The sequence below is a fragment of the Podarcis gaigeae genome (genome assembly GCF_964106915.1).
Source record: "Podarcis gaigeae genome assembly, chromosome: 2".
Classification (NCBI taxonomy): Eukaryota; Metazoa; Chordata; class Lepidosauria; order Squamata; family Lacertidae; genus Podarcis; species Podarcis gaigeae.
In genome coordinates, this window is record NC_139679.1 from 109,662,340 (window position 1) to 109,682,352 (window position 20,013).

General features: G+C 46.2%; 2 long non-coding RNA genes across 4 annotated transcripts in view; both read right to left on the minus strand.

Annotated features, from left to right (window-relative positions):
* The window catches only part of LOC310838317, a 59,397-nt gene that overhangs the window by 20,544 nt on the left and 18,840 nt on the right, over window positions 1–20,013 (minus strand). The gene's annotated exons all lie outside the window — the stretch shown is intronic.
* On the minus strand, window positions 6,832–14,741 carry LOC310838142. 3 transcript variants are annotated; one of them, XR_014560721.1, is made up of 3 exons: window positions 14,452–14,735; window positions 9,283–9,390; window positions 6,832–8,012 (listed from the first exon to the last, which is right to left on the minus strand). It is a non-coding gene; the product is annotated as an uncharacterized lncRNA (long non-coding RNA). The 3 variants fall into 3 exon arrangements; XR_014560722.1 differs by lacking the exon at window positions 14,452–14,735 and adding an exon at window positions 10,154–10,807; XR_014560723.1 differs by lacking the exons at window positions 6,832–8,012; window positions 9,283–9,390 and adding exons at window positions 11,601–12,550; window positions 12,862–12,969 and having other exon boundaries at window positions 14,452–14,741.

Below are 20,013 nucleotides of genomic sequence, written 5' to 3' on the forward strand. Positions count from 1 at the left end.
GGGAGCCAATGCAGGTCTTTCAAGACCAGTGTTATGTGGTCTCAGTGGCCGCTCCCAGTCACCAGTCTAGCTGCTGCATTCTGGCTTAGTTGTAGTTTCTGGGTCACATTAAAAGGTAGCCCCATGTAGAGCACATTGCAGTAGTCCAAGCGAGAGATAACCAGAGCATGCACCACTCTGGCGAGGCAGTCTGCGGGCAGGTAGGGTCTCAGCTTTTCTACCAGATGGAGCTGATAAACAGCTGCCATGGACACAGAATTGACCTGCGCCTCCATGGACAGCTGTGAGTACAAAATGACTCCCAGGCTGCGCACCTGGTCCTTCAGGGACACAGTTACCCCATTCAGGACCAGGGAGTCCTCCACACCTGCCCGCCTCCGGTCCACCCAAAACAGTACTTCTGTCTTGTCAGGATTCAACCTCAATCCATTAGCCGCCATCCATCCTGCAACCGCCTCCAGACACACAGGATGTTCACCGTCTTCACTAGTTCTGATTTGAAAGAGAGGTAGAGCTGGGTATCATCCACATATTGATAGACAAACCCACAGCCCAAACCCCCTGATGATCTCTCCCAGCGGCTGCATGTAGATGTTGAAAAGCATGGGGGAGAGGACAGAACCCTGAGGCACCCCACAAGTGAGAGCCTAGGGGTCTGAACACTCATTCCCCACCACCACTTTCTGAAAACGGCCCAGGAGGAAGGAGTGGAACCACTGTATGACAGTGCCTTCAGCTCCCAGCCCATCTAGACAGTCCAGGATATTATGGTCGATGTATCAAACGCCACTGAGAGATCCAGCAGAACTAGGAAACAGCTCTCACCTTTGTCCCTAGCCCACCGGAGATCATCGACCAGTGCAACCAAGGCAGTTTCAGTCCCATGATGAGGCCTGAATCCCGACTGGAAGGGATCCAAATGGTCTGCTACTTCAAGGCAAGCCTGGAGTTGTTCAGCAACCACTCACTCAATCACCTTGCCCAAGAACGGAAGATTTGAGACTGGGCGATTGTTGGCCATATTGGCCGCATCTAAAGATGGTTTTTTATGAAGCGGTTTGATGTTGATGTTGTTGTTGTTTAGTCGTTTAGTCGTGTCCGACTCTTCGTGACCCCATGGACCAGAGAACGCCAGGAACTCCTGTCTTCCACTGCCTCCCACAGTTTGGTCAAACTCATGCTGGTAACCTCGAAAACACTATCCAACCATCTCGTCATCTGTCGCCCCCTTCTCCTTGTGCCCTCCATCTTTCCCAACATCAGGGTCTTTTCCAGGGAGTCTTCTCTTCTCATGAGGTGGCCAAAGTACTGGAGCCTCAGCTACAAGATCTGTCCTTCCAGTGAGCACTCAGGGCTGATTTCCTTCAGAATGGAGAGGTTTGATCTTCTTGAATCCATGGGACTCTCAAGAGTCTCCTCCAGCACCATAATTCAAAAGCATCAATTCTTCGGCGATCAGCCTTCTTTATGGTCCAGCTCTCACTTCCATACATCACTACTGGGAAAACCATAGCTTTAACTATACGAACCTTTGTTGGCAAGGTGATGTCTCTACTTCTCAAGATGCTGTCTAGGCCTGTCATTGCCCTTCTCCCAAGAAGCAGGCGTCTTTTAATTTCGTGGCTGCTGTCACCATCTGCACTGATCATGGAGCCCAAGAAAGTAAAATCTCTCACTGCCTCCATTTCTTCCCCTTCTATTTGCCAGGAGGTGATGGGACCAGTGGCCATGATCTTTGTTTTTTTTATGTTGAGCTTCAGACCATATTTTGCGCTCTTCTCTTTCACCCTCATTAAAAGGTTCTTTAATTCCTCCTCACTTTCTGCCATCAAGGTTGTGTCATCTGCATATCTGAGGTTGTTGATATTTCTTCCGGCAATCTTAATTCCGGCTAGGGATTCATCCAGCCCAGCCTTTCGCATGATGAATTCTGCATATAAGTTAAATAAGCAGGGAGACAAAATACAGCCTTGTCGTACTCCTTTCCCAATCAAAGCGGTTTGATAGCCGCCTCTTTTAGCGGGTCTGGGAAGGCTCACTCACAGAGAGAAGCATTCACCACCCCACGAAGCCCATCGCTCAGCCCTTCCCGGCTAGCTTTTATTAGCCAGGATAGACAAGGATCAAGGAGGCAGGTGGTTGGTTTCACTTGTCCAAGCAGCCTGTCCACATCCTCGGGGGTAACAGATTGGAATCGATCCCACGCAAATTGACTAGACAGGACTCTAGCACTCTCCTGCCCTGGCACCTGCTCCTACGGTGGAGTCTAACTCTTCCTGAATCTGAGGGACTTTATCTGCAAAAAAAACTTTGCAAAATTATTGCAGGAGATCATGTGGCCCATACTGGGTCCTGATGAAGCAGAATGGGTGACTACTGGCCAGCCCATATTCCCGAATCGTTGTGTTAGCAGCTTTCATTTGTACAGCGTAATGAATGGTATGCACAGCCATGTGTTTCTGTCAGTCTTCCATGAGTGATATATAAGTGATCCTTTAATTTTGCATGTATCTTTGACCTTGCTCAAAGACCTGGGACACTGTAATTGCCATTCCTGCCATCCCCCTTCATCCCCCTTCATGGAAGTTTATGGCTCTACAGTGTTGGCCATAGATCTCAGTGTAGCAAGCTATATTAACTGAGTTAAGATTAAAAAAGGATGTGTACAAAAAAATGGGAAGGGGGGGGACCACCAAAGAGGAATTCAAACAAATAGCCAGCACGTGTAGACACAAAGTCAGAAAAGCTAAAGCACAGAATGAACTCAGGCTTGCTAGAGAGGTTAAAAGCAACAAAAAAGGCTTTTATGGGTATGTTCGTAGCAAAAGGAAGAACAAAGAAACAGTGGGGTCACTCAGAGGAGAAGATGGTGAAATGCAAAAAGGGGACACAGAAAGGGCTGAACTCCTCAATGCCTTCTTTGCCTCAGTCTTCTCCGATAAAGAGCCCGACCTGAAGAATTTGGAGCCAATGATTCAGCAGAGGAAACACAGCCCAGAATAACTAAGGAGATAGTACAAGAATACCTGGCTAGTTTAGATGTATTCATGTCTCCAGGGCCAGATGAACTGCATCCAAGAGTATTAAAAGAACTGGCAGATGTGATCTCAGAACCACTGGCAGTCATCTTTGAGAATTCCTGGAGAACAGGCGAAGTCCCGGCAGACTGGAGGAGGGCAAATGTTGTCCCTATTTTCTAAAAGGAGAAAAGAGAGGACCCAAATAATTACCGCCCAGTCAGTCTGACATCAATACCAGGGAAGATTCTGGAGCAGATCATTAAGCAAACAGTCTGTGAGCACCTAGAAAGGAATGCTGTGATCACCAATAGTCAGCATGGATTTCTGAAAAATAAGTCATGTCAGACTAACCTGATCTCGTTTTTTGACAGATTTACAAGCCTGGTAGATGAAGGGAACACAGTGGATGTAGCCTACCTTGATTTCAGCAAGGCATTTGACAAGGTGCCCCATGAAATTCTTGTAAAGAAGCTGGTAAAATGCGGTCTTGACTATGCTACCACTCAGTGGATTTGTAACTGGCTGACTGACTGAACCCAAAGGGTGCTCATCAATGGTTCCTCTTCATTCTGGAGAAGAGTGACTAGTGGGGTGTCACAGGGTTCTGTCTTGGGCCCGGTCTTATTCAACATCTTTATCAACGACTTGGATGATGGACTCAAGGGCATCCTGATCAAATTTGCAGATGACACCAAACTGGGAGGGGTGGCTAACACCCCAGAGGACAGGATCACACTTCAAAACGACCTTGACAGATTAGAGAACTGAGCCAAAACAAACAAGATGAATTTTAACAGGGAGAAATGTAAAGTATTGCACTTGGGCAAAAAAAATGAGAGGCACAAATACAAGATGGCTGACACCTGGCTTGAGAGCAGTACATGTGAAAAGTATCTAGGAGTCTTGGTTGACCACAAACTTGACATGAGCCAACAGTGTGATGCGGCAATTCTGGGCTGCATCAATAGGAGTATAGCATCTAGATCAAGGGAAGTAATAGTGCCACTGTATTCTGCTCTGGTCAGACCTCACCTGGAGTACTGTGTCCAGTTCTGGGCACCACAGTTCAAGAAGGACACTGACAAACTGGAACGTGTCCAGAGGAGGGAAACCAAAATGGTCAAAGGCCTGGAAACGATGCCTTATGAGGAACGGCTAAGGGAGCTGGGCATGTTTAGCCTGGAGAAGAGGAGGTTAAGGGGTGATATGATAGCCATGTTCAAATATATAAAAGGATGTCACATAGAGGAGGGAGAAAGGTTGTTTTCTGGTGCTCCAGAGAAGTGGACACAGAGCAATGGATCCAAACTACAAGAAAGAAGATTCCACCTAAACATTAGGAAGAACTTCCTGACAGTAAGAGCTGTTCGACAGTGGAATTTGCTGCCAAGGAGTGTGGTGGAGTCTCCTTCTTTGGAGGTATTTAAGCAGAGGCTTGACAACCATATGTCAGGAGTGCTCTGATGGTGTTTCCTGCTTGGCAGGGGGTTGGACTCGATGGCCCTTGTGGTCTCTTCCAACTCTATGATTCTATGATTCTATGAATGTGGCAAGGTATCTCTTTAACATGTTTACCTGGCGGAGGGGGATTTTGTGTGTATGGGTGTTATGTACTGAGTTGAACAGGATCCAAAATGCAGCAGTCTGGTTGGTCCTAGAACAATAGGATTCAGAATGCAGCAGTCTGATTGGTCCTAGAACAATGCAGCAGTATGATTGGTCGGCAGGAGCCACCCAATCCAGCTCCAGATAGAAGTGAATCCACAACCTGATTGGCCTACAGGAGAATTCCGGAATTAGACAATCACGTGCAGCCCATTGTGCAAATCATGTATATAAAGCAGATACTTTGAGGGGACTTCCATTCCCTCCTCACCACTATGAGCTGAATAAAGAGCATGAAATCCACTCTCAACTCTGAGTATATTTCAATGTGTTACTCTTAATATTAACTAAAAGACCTATAATGGAAGGAGTGTGTTTGCAAGGGTTTGGGGTATGCAGGCCTCCATCAGAGACAGTTTGGATGATATGCAGGCACTGAGTGGATTTCTGTGCAACCATTTTGACCTTGCCCCAGACACTCCCACAGCTTGTAAATTGGATGAATTAAATGGAACCCCTTTTCCTCAAAAGGACTGCACCAGAATCCTCAGTAAAATGCTGTTTTTCAATGAACCATAGAAACGAGTATTGTGTTGCGGGGGGGGGGGGGAGAACGAAAAAAAGAAATGTAGAGGGCTCCGTCTGCCACAACAATAAGTTTTGGAATATCACAATCATTCAGTCACCAGGATGATACAACAGGAAACCAGTCCTCTGTCCAAATGCAAAAACTGAATTCACTGGAGGATGATCTGTTAGAGCCAGCAATTTATTTTCAAGGCTGGATCTAGACGCATCAAAAAAGCGTTTCAGGAAAACATGTTGTAAGCTTCATAAAGGGAAATCACGTTGGCAAAAAGATGGGATTCCACAGCACCATCTGGTGGCACAATGTTATAAAGTATATGAAGCACTTTTTCTTTACTAATGTAGCTGAACCCCAAGTTTCCCCTGGATTCCCAAACTACGCTCTTTCGGTTCCCCTCAACGTCCAATAATGTATTTCAATGTAGAAAGAGTCCTGAATACTTTTCTGGTTAATCCGTTCTCTACACTCTTTGCAAAAGGTTTGCTGTGCTGAGACGGTCGCACCCATTTGTCCCTTGGCAGAAAAAGAAACAGGCAACAAATAGCAGTAGTAGCTTAACTTATGGTAAGGAAGATGTTGCTCATGTTTGAAGAATCAGGTTCAATGCAGCCATTGTATACGGCCGGGGGGCATCTCAGCTCACCTGATCCTGGTGGGTTTGGAAAGTGCATGAGGCTTTCGGCAATATGCTGGGGTATCTCTGAAATGCAAGGGGGATGAGGGCACTGGTTCTCTTCGGCTATTTGGTGTACTGTTATACTGATTGTTAGCCAAAATTCTAATGGGCGGAGGGACCAATGTGGAACACAGTGTCCTAGACCTCCATGCCCACCTGATACAGTGGTACCTCGGGTTACATACGCTTCAGGTTACATACGCTTCAGGTTACAGACTCCACTAACCCAGAAATAGTGCTTCAGGTTAAGAACTTTGCTTCAGTATGAGAACAGAAATTGTGCTCCGGCGGCGCAGCAGCAGGAGGAGGCCCCTTAGCTAAAGTGGTGCTTCAGTTTAAGAACAGTTTCAGGTTAAGTACGGACCTCCGGAATGAATTAAGTACTTAACCTGAGGTACCACTGTACTGGGGACGCAGGTGGCGCTGTGGGTTAAAGCCTCAGCGCCTAGGACTTGCCGATCGAAAGGTTGGCGGTTCGAATCTCTGCGGCGGGGTGCGCTCCCACTGCTCGGTCCCAGCGCCTGCCAACCTAGCAGTTCGAAAGCACCTCCGGGTGCAAGTAGATAAATAGGGACCGCTTACTGGTGGGAAGGTAAACGGCGTTTCCGTGTGCGGCTCTGGCTCGCCAGATGCAGCTTTGTCACGCTGGCCACGTGACCCGGAAGTGTCTCCGGATAGCACTGGCCCCCGGCCTCTTGAGTGAGATGGGCGCACAACCCCAGAGTCTGTCAAGACTGGCCCGTACGGGCAGGGGTACCTTTACCTTTACCTTTTTACCACTGTACTATCTTATGAGAAAAGAGTGCCTGTTCCTTCCAATTCACAAGACACTTATTATATGAGGCTGGGAGGAACCTTCTTGATTTTTGCCTGTGTTTGCATACATTTGGACACCATTTTGAAGCCAGATGACAGACTGGAAGCAAAATATAGACCACAAGTTCACTTGCAAACTTTATTGAAAGTAACCATTGAAGCATCTGATAAAACAATATTACAAGGTATTACTCTCACGTTATTTCTGCATGCAAATCTAGCAATCGTTTTAACTATTATTATCGAACTCTATCATGATTGGCCACCTAGAACTCCCACCAGTCCACACTACTTAAAAGCTTTGCTATGTTCCAGTTACATTGCAATGATCAGGAAAGAGAAAAGAGAACATTTGAACTCTCCAACCAAGGAGGGGTTGGGAAGAACAGAGGGGTTCCATGAGCTCCAGGAAGAGATGAATTGAGAATCTGATGGACAGGACCCAGGAGAGTCCAAATAGAAGTGGTTCCAGACACCCCCCAACCATCCTGACTGACTGTGTGGAAGGAGATCTTCTAAGAACGTGGTTAAGAGCTGATAAATAATCAGGGTCCTGTCAGAATTAGGGCAGATGCCTGTTATGCCAAATGTACGATCCCTCTCTAGGAATGGGGCTCATGATCATTCAGAGTTTGCAGAGAATCATGAGACTCAGACAGAGAACAGACCAAGATAGAAAACTGTCCTATAACTTGAGGCAGATGGTTTTGCTCCTGAGCATGCAGAGACCATCCAAGTTTGCCCTCTTGTTTAACGAATCTCATCACTATCCCAACCACAAGCGAATGTTTTGGATAAAATTTTCTGTGATTTGCCCAGTTCTAGCAAGGGAGGGGAACTCTGGCCTCTGGGCATAAGGAAGCATTCTGGTCTTCCCCATTTGGCACAAGGGGCTATTTCAGAAGACCCTCAGCCCAGCCCACATCCACCCTACGCCTGACTTCATATGAGGTCAGGTGTGGGGAAGGTAAGAGTAGACAGTGTAAAGCACCGCTTGGTAGGTGTCTATGAACTCATCAAGAAACATCCCATCCCACCCTCTTGCTGCAGTCAACTGCACACTTTTGTTGGGAGAAGTTACAGTGAAGGAATGCATAAATGAGTGGACACAAATGGGTGGCCCTCTTCTCTGGAACAGGAAGGTGGAGCAGTTTAGGAACAGAATAATAAAATCAGTCAAAACATAAGTCAGTTTGACAGCACGACATTTTCAGTTTCATTGCATCTGATGGTTCCATTCCACATGCCCCTATCATATTATCAGGGCCACATTCTTTGATGGTCTTCACCAATTCACCTCTATCAACTGGAGAGAGATAGAGAAGTATCTTTGTTGAGATTAACCAGTCAATGAAGATAATTTTATTGTATTAGTCCAAAATCCATACCAAAAGAGAGAACAAAGGTTATTCCTCTTCCAACTATACTTTACATTTTGAACTCAATCTTGAAAAGTATACTTAAAACAGACACGTGAATTTATTTTGCTAAAGCTACTTAAGTGTCAACATTAAAATAAAAGTAGGTTACCAAGAATGCCCTCTGCCTGGTTCCCTGTAACTTCATTTCTTGCAGTGAGGGAACCGCCAGAAGGCCCTCGGAGCTGGACCTCAGAGAAGTATCCAGTGAATGAAGATAATTTTATTGTATTAGTCCAATAATACAACATGAATGATGGGGGTGGAGATGCTCCTTCAGGTATACTGGACCGAGGCCATTTAGGGCTTTAAAGGTCAGCACCAACACTTTGAATTGTGCTTGGAAACGTACTGGGAGCCAATGTAGGTCTTTCAGGACCAGTGTTATACGGTTTCGGTGGCCACTCCCAGTCACTAGTCTGACTGCCTCATTCTGGATTAGTTGTAGTTTCCGGGTCACCTTTAAAGGTAGCCCCACATAGAGTGCATTGGTAGTCTAAGCGGGAGATAACAGAGCATGCACCACTCTGGAGAGACAGTCTGCGGGCAGGTAGGGTCTCAGCCTGCGTACCAGATGGAGCTGGTAGACAGACACAGAATTGACCTGTGCCTCCATGGACAGCTGTGAGTCCAAAATGACTCCCATGCTGTGCACCTGGTCCTTCAGGGGCACACTTACCCCATTCAGGACCAGGAGTCCTCCACACCCTTCCACCTCCTGTCCCTCCAAAACAGTACTTCTGTCTTGTCAGAAGAAGAAGAAGAAGAAGAATTTGGATTTGATATCCTGCCTCTCACTCCCCTTAAGGAGTCTCAAAGTGGCTAACATCCTCCTTTCCCTTCCTCCCCCACAACAAACACTCTGTGAGGTGAGTGGGGCTGAGAGACTTCAGAGAAGTGTGACTGGCCCAATGTCACCCAGCAGCTGCATGTGGAGGAGCAGAGACACGAACCCAGTTCACCAGATTACAAGACTACCGCTCTTAACCACTACACCACACTGGCTCTCCAGGATTCAGGATTCAGCCTCAATCTGTTAGCTGCCTCCAACTGCCTCCAGACACTCACACAAGGACACAAGTAAGTTACAAGGACTTTGTTTTCTACACTGAGGCCCACCATAAAAAAGGAGGAACATCGATAGGAGAGTCTCTTTACCTGAAAAGGTTTCTACCATCATACAGAATGATGCCTCACATGTCACATCATTTGGTACGCATGGCTCGCCAGGACCTTTTATGATGCATCTTCTGCATATCACAGCATCTGTTGTAAGAGACAGTATTTCATTGGTGGAAGGACCAATTGATATTCATTACCCTAACCCACCAAAATCCTATCAGCACACATAGCTGTCAGAAGAGACCCCAGAACAGAAATGGTATAATCTTTTTTCCCTTGGACAGTCGGACAAAATTTGCATTTCTGTGTATATATTAAGAGATGGAAAATGTACGCAAATTTGTAGCACGCTCCAGTGGCTAGCAACACCTTCCGCCTAGACAGCTGGACCTTCTTTCTCGAAGATGGTACACTCTGAATTGAAGCAATCGTCAGTCGGGTTGTCTGTGGATTGACGTTTGTTTGGATTCAGCCGAAAGTAGCGAGTTTTCCTGAAGAAAGTGGTGGGGGGAAATGGAAAACCCCTTGGCCCTTGCCTCAAAAGCACACGATGAGCAGCCCTAAATCTCTCCAACTACACACATGCAACAAGAGGTGGGCGATTTGATTCACTTCTACAAACACAGGGAACTGCCTTGTCTATTTTGCCCCATTATCAGGATACGCCACGATCTGCTCACTGAAACGTTCAACTGGAGATGGTAGGTAAGGGATTAACTTGGGGCTTTCTTCATGGAAGGCAAGAGCTCTAACACTGAAATATCACAACCCCACTAGAGGAGGCATATATTCCACTCTTGTCCCAAAGTACATCCCCTCTGGGTTGCTTATAGATTCAACCTATGTAGAAGAGTGGCTTATTCTTGCTTCACCTGTTCAGGGACTGGTGGGTGGGGACCATACTTACCTCCAGTCCTGAAGCAAAGCAGAACACAGAATGTGAGTAGGCAGACCTGAAGGAGACATGGCCTTCGATTACCAAGAAACAAGCTCTGCTCCATTGGAGAGGCAGCTTTCAAAGCCTAGCAGCTGAGAAACCACAGGTTTTGAGGGCAGGCAGGAACACGCTGCTCACTTTGAGGAGCCGGGTTCAAGATATGCCATTATATATGGCTGGGAGGAACCCTCTTGGCTTCTCACCTCATCCTGGTGGCCTTGAAAGGTCCAAGGAGCCTCTGGCAATATGCTTGGGCCACTCAGATGGGTAGCAGAGAGTGAAGGCGATGGTTGTCTTGGGCCCTTTCAGGCATAAAGTGCTGATTGTTAGCCGAAATCCAGATGGGCTGAGGAATCAGCTGCATGCTGTACAGAATGTCGCGGACCTCAGCGGATGCCTGATGCTATCTTATGAGGGTTTTCTGTTCTGCTCCAGGTTTCAGTTGTAATAGTAAGATGTGCCGAGCAGGCAACTCTCAACCAGCCTGCAGATGAAACACAATGGGTGACTTCTGGCCAGCCCATATTCCCGAATCATTGTGTTAGCAACTTTCTTTTGTATCTCACTGCTGCTCATAGTGGAATGAATGATGTGCACAGCCATGTGTTTCTGTTCTCCATGAGTCATAAATAAGTGGTCCTTTGATATTGCATGTATCTCCAACTTTACTCAAAGATGTGACACATGGAGAGACAGCAGGCTTGCAAGACAGACTCTCATTCTGGCCACCTCCATATTTATTGGAGCCAAACCGCATCCAATAGGAGCTGATGCATTTAATTGGGGAGAGGTGGAAGGTTGGCTGGTTAGTCAGTTGACTGAGGCCCTTTTATTTTGGAATCTGAGTGCAAAGACTTGGAGAAACAGACTAATATGGTACGGATACATTAATACTTCCAGATGCTGACTGGGCTCATGTGATTTGTCTATGGGATTCTATTTGAACACTGCCATATACGATGCAAGAGTGTTATGCAGAATGGAGGATCTGCATTGTTTGTTCTGCCCTGTCGTATTCTTGCCTGTGTCTTCCGGAAGATGGAGGGGCCCAGAGAGGGAAAGGAAATGCAGCTGAGCACAGAGGTCTGTTGCAAAGCATGGGATATGGCCCATATAATTAAGATTTCCTCAATTTTGAGGAAAGGATAATATGAGGTACAGTGATTTCTTTTGTGATCAAGATACAGTAATTACACAGGAGCCAAAATAGAATACAGACCGCAACTTCATTTTTAAATTTTATTGAAAGAAATCATTGATGCGTAAGGTACAACAAAAATACAAACTATTATTTTCGCCTCATTACTGCATGCAAAACTAGCAGTGATTTTAACTATTATTATTGAACTCTATCTTGATTGGCCACCTAGAACTCCCACCAGTCTAAACTACTTAAAACTTTGCTACGTTCCAGTCACATGGCAATGTTCAGGAAGGAGATCAGAGAACATTCAAACTCTCCAACCAAGGAGATGTTGGGAAGAACAGGATTCCATGAGCTCCAGGAAGAGAGGAATTGTCACCATCCCTAGCGCAGGTTATTGTATTTGATAACATCTTCTGTGATTTGCCAAGTTCAAGCAGGGATGGGGAGTGATAAAGAGACCCACAAATCCTATAGACAGTGCAAATCACTGCTTGGTACATGTCCATCAACTCTCCAAGAAACGACCCATTCCACCCCAATATCTAAGTCAATTATGCACTTTTGCAAGTGGAACTTACTTTTCAAAATATCAGACAGTGAAGGAGTGCATAAATGAGTGAGCACAAATGAGTGGTCCCCCTCTCGAGAACAGGAAGGAGAAATGAAGTTGTGAACTGAATGCATGTTTGATTAACAAGTATGGATAGCCAAATTGGGGGGTTTCCTGTGCTCATGGAGGCTTCCCAATGCACTTAGGGAGCTGGAAAATCATCGGTCTAAGATATATGGCAGCCCTCCACAAATACAGAAGACTCCCCAGGTCACACAGTCAGCCACCATTTTGTGGAGGACGATGAGGCTGTTGGTGTGGAACATCCCCTGAATGTGATTTTTGGACGTGGCATCAGAATATTTGTGTGGGGCTTTTGTCTGTCATTTGAATTGCAATGGCAGGAGGAAGACCTGGCCTCCATTGAAAGGAAATGATATGAAACGTTCTAATATTATGTCTATCAAAGGAGAAAGATTGGTTACCCACCCTTTTACATGGATAGGCGAAAACAACTTTAGAATAGAATAGTAAGATCAGTTAAAACATAAGTCGCTATTACAGCATGATACTTTCTTTTTATCTCCCGATGTCACCTCTGTCCCACAGAGTTTTTTCGAACTGTCTTCACCACATTCTTTGACGTAATTAGTCAATTTGCCATTTTGTCCTGGAGAGAGATAGATAAGTACTTAGGTTGATACCAACTAGTGAATGAAGAGAATTTTACTGAATTAGTCCATAGTCCATATCTAGAGAGAGAAAAGCTTTCCCCACATTTTAAACTTCATTTAAAAATATGCACTTAAATAGAATTTTGAATTTATTTTGCTAAAACTACTAAAATGTCAACATTAAAATAAAATGAACATTTATGAAAGATACATGTCCAATTTTTTTTATTTTTAGTTTTAAACTTATATCTCAGGTTATTCTAGCCCCAGCATAGAAAAAGGAAGATGGTTGACTGGAAAGACTTACCTGAAAATGTTTCTATCTTCAGGCAGAATGGTCCCGTGCATGTCTTCTCCTTCGGTTCGCATGGCTTGCCAGGCCCCTTTGAAGAGCACAGTCTGCATTTCACAGCGTCTGTTGTAACAGACAGCATTTCGTTTGTGAAGGGACCAATCAATATTCAATGTCCAACTAAACTTACATCTCTGTGTATAGATTAAGAGATGGAAATTGTTTGTGGCAAGCTCCTGTGCACCTTCCACCTAGACAACTAGACCCTCTTTTCCAAAGATAGCACAATCTGTCCTGCAACTTGCAGTGTTCATGTTTTCATCAGGAGGCAGGAGAAAAGCAGCTTCCTTTGCGTGGACAGGCGGAGTCCCCAGATCCCGCGCGGTCCCCCCGTCATGTGGAATAATGACTCAAGACAACATGCTATGGGATTAAATTGGCCACAACTTTATTAAATTTCAAATGTGGGTAGACCTTGGCTCAGGCATTGGGCGTTCTCCCTCCCCAGTCCCCAGCCGGGGACCTAGGGAGCATCAGGGTTATCCAGTGTGTGTGGGGGGGGATGGGCCGGCTCTGGAGAACATATGTTCAAGCAGAGATAGCTGCCCCTGTCACGCCGCCGCCGCAGGGGAGAGCAATGACGACCTTTCGGCGTACGGTCAAAGCCTCCCTTCAGAAAACCCCTTTAACGGGGAACCCTGGTATCGCCGCCGCAAAGAGGAAGATGGACTAAAGGATTCCGCCCAAGGCCTGATACCGCCACCTGAGACCGCAATGAGGATTCCCAGGTAAGATCCTCCGTCTATTGTGTGGGCAGGTAATCCCTCCCCTACCTGGCCTGGTCTCCTTGGCAACGCTTCCCCCAGGTGGGATTGGACAACTGACTGAGGTAGGCGGAGACCTCCAGGTATCCCACCTGAGGGAAGGCAAAGCCAAGCCTATGCTGTTGGAGCCGCTCCAGATCTAGGGGCTGTATGCGTCCACGCAAAGGGTGCCCCCCGTTTTAAGTGGGGAGCGGTCATTCACAGGTAAAAGGGAAATTGAACTCTCCCCTGAAATGGGCTCCAAGGTACAGGATTTCACCTTAAGAACTGGATCTGCTGAATCGGAACAATCATCAGTAGGGTTTTCTGTGGTTTGATGTGCTTGGATTCAGCCACAAACAGCGGGTTTTCCTCAGGAAAGTGGTGAGGCTAATGGAAAACCGCCTGGCTCTTTCCTCCAAAGCACAGGATGAGCAGCAGTGTGCATGAGCCCTGAATCTACCCAGCTATACACATAGAAGAGATGGGTAATTTGATTCTACAAACACAGGGAGCTGCCTTGTCTATTTTGCCCCATTATCAGGATGCTCCACTCTCTTCTCACTGAAATGTTCACCTGGAGATGATAGGTAGGAGATTAACTAGGGGCTTTCTCAATGGAAGGCATGTGCTCCAACACTGAACTATCACGTCCCCACTTTAGGAGGCATGTATTCCACGCTTGCCCCAAAGTACATCCCCACCAGTTGCTCCTAGATTTTACCTATAGTTTTACCTATGTAAAGCAGTGTCTTATTCTTGTTTTACCTATTTTGGGATGGGGAATGGGGGCAATACTTACCACCAGTCCTGAGCAAAAGCAGAACACAGAATGTAAGTAGCCAGACCTGAAGCAGACGTGGCCTTCGATTACCAAGAAACAAGCTCTGCTCCATTGGAATGCCTTTTGTATGGAGAGAAAGCTTTCGAAGGCTAGCAGCTGAGAAATCGCAGGCTATCAGGCAGACAAGAACACACTGCGCAGTTTGAGGTGCCTAGTTCAAGACATCCATTATATAAGGCCAAAAGGAACCTTCTTGGCTTTTTGCCTCATCCTGGTGGCCTTGAAAGGTCCCAGGAGCCTCTGGCAATATCCTGGGTTGACAGTGAAGAATAGGGAAGATGAAGGCAGTGGTTGCCTTGGGCCATTTCAGGCACAAAGTGCTATTTGTTAGGACAAATCCAAATGGGCTGAGGGATCAGCTGAATGCTGCACAGAACGTCCCAGATCTCATCTTTTGTGGAAGAATTGCTTGCTCCTTTCAATTGGGTTTCCTGTTCAGCTCTGGGTTTCAAGTGTAACACGAAGATGTTTTGAGGAACCAATACTCAAATAGCCTTCATACTGGCTTGATCATCCATGCTGCTAAAAAGTTCTGTTAGAAGGAGCTCACTTTTTTATTCTGTTGCTGCTCACAGCAGTATGAAGGGTGTGCACAAGTATGTTTCTCTGTCCACCTTCCGTGAGTGATACATGGTGAAGGAATGATCACCGGGTGGGAAGCACACTTCCACCTGCCGGGTGTGGAGCACACTTCCACCGGCAGACAAAGCCACAGGTGTCTGAACATCATGCCTTCTATCTAACCTTTGCTCTCTTAGTGGTCTGTTGTGCCCTGTCTGTGCCCTGTCTCCTTCGTCATACATGGTTCAAGGGGAAAATGACCCGGTGGAGACAGGTGCCAAAATAACTTTGTACCACCCCTCGATCTCAGGATTGGAAGATGTGTAAAGGTCACAGTCCAAAATCTATCTAACTGGTTTTGCATATTGTGCTAATAAAAAGAGCTTCGGCAGAGCTAGCTGGCAGCTTGCTTATGCACAGCTCACCTGCATTACCAACTCCTGCCTCGTGTCCTTCACTCCCCTTGGTCCTTTAATATTGCATCCGTCTTAGACCATGTTCAAAGACATAGGACCCGGAAATCAAAGCAGGTGAGCCCATGTTATACATTTGCCTCCTGATGGATTTTTGTGGCTCCACAACATTGGTTATAGATGCCAGTTTAACAAGTTATCAGTAGGTTTGTGTGGTAAAGTATCAATCTACCACCATCAGCTGAAGGGCAAGTTTTGCTACCACTGTTCCCAAGTGCAGTGATTGCCTTTCCTCTGATTGGAATGAATGATGACTCTTCACGTGCAGATAAAAAAATCTGGTAATAACTAGTAGCAACTGGTCAGCTTCTGAAAAACAATGGTTGCTTGGCTTGAGAAACCAGCTTCAACATAGCCATTATATAAAACCAATAGGAACCTTATTAGCATCTCAGGGCACCTGATCCTGATGGGGTTGGTGGGTACCAGAAGCCTCTGGCAACATGCTGGGGTGTCTGAGGAACAACAATGATGTGGGGAATGTAGGTACCTCTCCGACAGGAAGGTAAACAGCGTTTCCATGTGCTGCTCTGGTTTTGGTGTTCTGTTGCACCAGAAGTGGCTTAGTCGTGCTGGCCACATGACCCAGAAAAACTATGGAGAAACGCCGGCTCCCTCGGCCTGTAAATAAATATGTGCGCCGCAACCCCAGATTTGTCTGCGACTGGATTTAACTGTCAGGGATCCTTTACCTTTACCTTTACTATTATTTAAGGCTAGGAGGAACCTTCTTGGCTTCTTCTCTCATGCTGGTAAGCTTGAACGGTGAAAAGGTAAAAGGTAAAGGACCCCTGGACAGTTAAGTGCAGTCAAAGGCAGCTATGAGGTGCAGCGCTCATCTCTCTTTCAGGCCGAGAGAGCCGGCGTTTGTCCCCAGACAGCTTTCTGGGTCATGTGGCCTGCATGATTAAACTGCTTCTGGTGCCACAGGACACCGTGACAGAAACTGGAGTGCATAGAAATGCTGTTTACCTGCCTGCTACAGCGGAAACTATTTATCTACTTGCACTGGCGTGCTTTCGAATTGCTAGGTTGGCAGGAGCTGGGACAGAGCAACAGGAGCTCACCCTATTGGCAAACCCAAGAGGCTCCATGGTTTAGACCACAGCACCACCGCATGAAGCCTCTGTGAATATGCTTGGGTGGCCCTGAAGAGGAACAGGGATGCGGGTAGTAATTCCTTAAGGTGTTAGGTGCATAATGTACTGATTTTTCAGAAAAATCGAAATGGGCTATACAGAATGTCCCAGGCTTCTATGAGCACCTGATGCCAGAGTAGATTTTCCCTCAGCCATTCAGGGCCTAGGGGCATATTTCCCCAGAACTAAAGTGTGTATGTGAATCCCCCTTGTGCCACAATAGTACGTTTTTGCTGTTCCCAGTGGTCCCATAAACCTAAGGAATAATAAAATACTTCCTTCTAAAAAATTGTTAATCACTTTATCTTGCCCAGGGAAATCCAAATCTTGGTAAGTGTTTCTTGTGTTTAGTCAATCAGCCAGTTACAAATTCACCTAACCATAGTATCGGCTAGTCCACATCTTACCAACTTCTCCTCAAAACTATCACTGAGGACTTTGTTTGTTTTCCATACTCTGTGCATTGGTATAGAGACAACTAAGACCATTAGTAATTCCCTCCAGCTGCTTCCTTCTTTTGCTTGCTTGCCCTTTAGTAGGTTTCTCAGTTTCCTGTGCATCCATAAAGCACCAGCACCCCACACCAGTTGTACTTTCTCATTAAAATTCCCTCAGTCTTGAGGAAAGGAAAAGATAAGGTACAGTGATTTCTTTTGTGTTCGAGTTACAATAATTAAACAGGTAGCAAAATAGAATACAGACCACAAGTTCACTTACAAACTTTATTGAAAGAAAGCATTGAAGCATCCAATAAAACAATATCACAAGGTCTTATTCTTACGTTATTCTGCATGCAAAACTAGCAGTAATTTTAACTATTATTATTGAACTCTATCTTGATTGGCCACCTAGAACTCCCACCAGTCCAAACTACTTAAAAGCTTTGCTACGTTCCACTTGCATTGCAATGTTCTAGAAGGACAACAGAGAACAAACTCTCTCTGCCCAAGAAGCCTTGGAGCAGCAGGATTCCATGAGCTCCAGGAAGAGGGGAATTTAGAATCTGATGGACGGGGCCCAGGAGAAGCTCCAGCTCCTGACCTGACCATCCAGGCCGTGAATATAGGATGGAATGCTTTAACAAGGCAATTAAGGGCTGGCCAATCAGGACTGCTCCCAGAGTTAGGTTGCCTGCTGTTCTGCAAAATGTAAAATCACAGCCTAGGGATGGGATTTGTTGCTTTCCTATGCATGTTTAGAGATCACAGAGTTTTGAGTGCAAGATTGAGAGCAGTGAGGGAGAATATTGGTGTGAAAAGAGGTTTTTCAAAAATTGGTGCCCTAATCTGAAACAAAACATTGCTATCGGTTGGTGTAGATGCTTCTTCTCCAGAGCATGGAAGCACCACCCAAGTTTGTACTTGTATTTTCTTTCAATGAACCATATGTGGTCTCAGTGGCCGCTCCCAGTCACCAGTCTAGCTGCTGCATTCTGGCTTAGTTGTAGTTTCTGGGTCACCTTAAAAGGTACCCCCACATAGAGCACATTGCAGTAGTCCAAGCGAGAGATAACCATAGCATGCACCACTCTGGCGAGGCAGTCTGCGGGCAGGTAGGGTCTCAGCTTGTGAACCAGATGGAGCTGATAAACAGCTGCCATGGACACAGAATTGACCTGCGCCTCCATGGACAGATGTGAGTCCAAAATGACTCCCAGGCTGCGCACCTGGTCCTTCAGGGACACAGTTACCCCATTCAGGACCAGGGAGTCCTCCACACCTGCCCACCTTCGGTCCACCCAAAACAGTACTTCTGTCTTGTCAGGATTCAACCTCAATCCATTAGCCGCCATCCATCCTGCAACCGCCTCCAGACACACAGGATGTTCACCGTCTTCACTGGTTCTGATTTGAAAGAGAGGTAGAGCTGGGTATCATCCACATATTGATGGACAAACCCACAGCCCAAACCCCCTGATGATCTCTCCCAGCGGCTGCATGTTAATGTTGAAAAGCATGGGGGAGAGGATAGAACCCTGAGGCACCCCACAAGTGAGAGCCCAGGGGTCTGAACACTCATTACCCACCACCACTTTCTGAAAACGGCCGAGGAGGAAGGAGTGGAACCACTGTATGACAGTGCCTTCAGCTCCCAGCCCATCTAGACAGTCCAGAAGAATATTATGGTCGATGTATCAAACGCCACTGAGAGATCCAGCAGAACTAGGAAACAGCTCTCACCATTGTCCCTAGCCCACCGAAGATCATCGACCAGTGCGACCAAGGCAGTTTCAGTCCCATGATGATGATGATGAATTCCGAGTGGAAGGGATCCAAATGGTCTGCTTCTTCAAGGCGAGCCTGGAGTTGTTCAGCAACCACTTGCTCAATCACCTTGCCCAAGAACGGAAGATTTGAGACTGGGCAATTGTTGGCCATATTGGCAGCATCTAAAGATGTTTTTTTATGAAGCGGTTTGATAGCCGCCTCTTTTAGCGGGTCTGGGAAGGCTCACTCACAGAGAGAAGCATTCACCACCCCACGAAGCCCATCGCCCAGCCCTTCCCGGCTAGCTTTTATTAGCCAGGATAGACAAGGATCAAGGAGGCAGGTGGTTGGTTTCACTTGTCCAAGCAGCGTGTCCACATCCTCGGGGGTAACAGATTGGAATCGATCCCACGCAAATTGACTAGACAGGACTCTAGCACTCTCCTGCCCTGGCTCTGCTCCTATGGTGGAGTCTAACTCTTCCTGAATCTGAGGGACTTTATCTGCAAAAAACTTTGCAAAATCATTGCAGGAGATCATGTGGCCCATACTGGGTCCTGATGAAACAGAATGGGTGACTGCTGGCCAGCCCATATTCCCGAATCGTTGTTTTAGCAGCTTTCATTTGTACAGCGTAATGAATGGTATGCACAGCCATGTGTTTCTGCCAGTCTTCCATGAGTGATATATAAGTGATCCTTTAATTTTGCATTTATTTTGCATGTATGTTTACCTGGGGGACGGGGATTTTGTGTGTATGTGTTATTCTTAGTATTAACTAATGAGACCTATAATGGAAGGAGTGTGTTTGCAAGGGTTTGGGGTATGCAGGCCTCCATCAGAGATAGTTTGGATGATATGCAGGCACTGAGTGGATTTCTGTGCAACCATTTTGACCTTGCCCCAGACACTCCCACAGCTTGTAAATTGGACAAATTAAATTGAACCCTTTTTCCTCAAAAAGACTGCACCAGAATCCTCAGTAAAATGCTGTTTTACAATGAACCATAGAAACGAGTATTGTGTAGCGGGGGGAGGAGGGGGGAGAACGAAAAAAAGAAATTTAGAGGGCTCCGTCTGCCACAACAGTAAGTTTTGGAATATCCCAATCACTCAGTCACCAGGACGATACAACAGGAA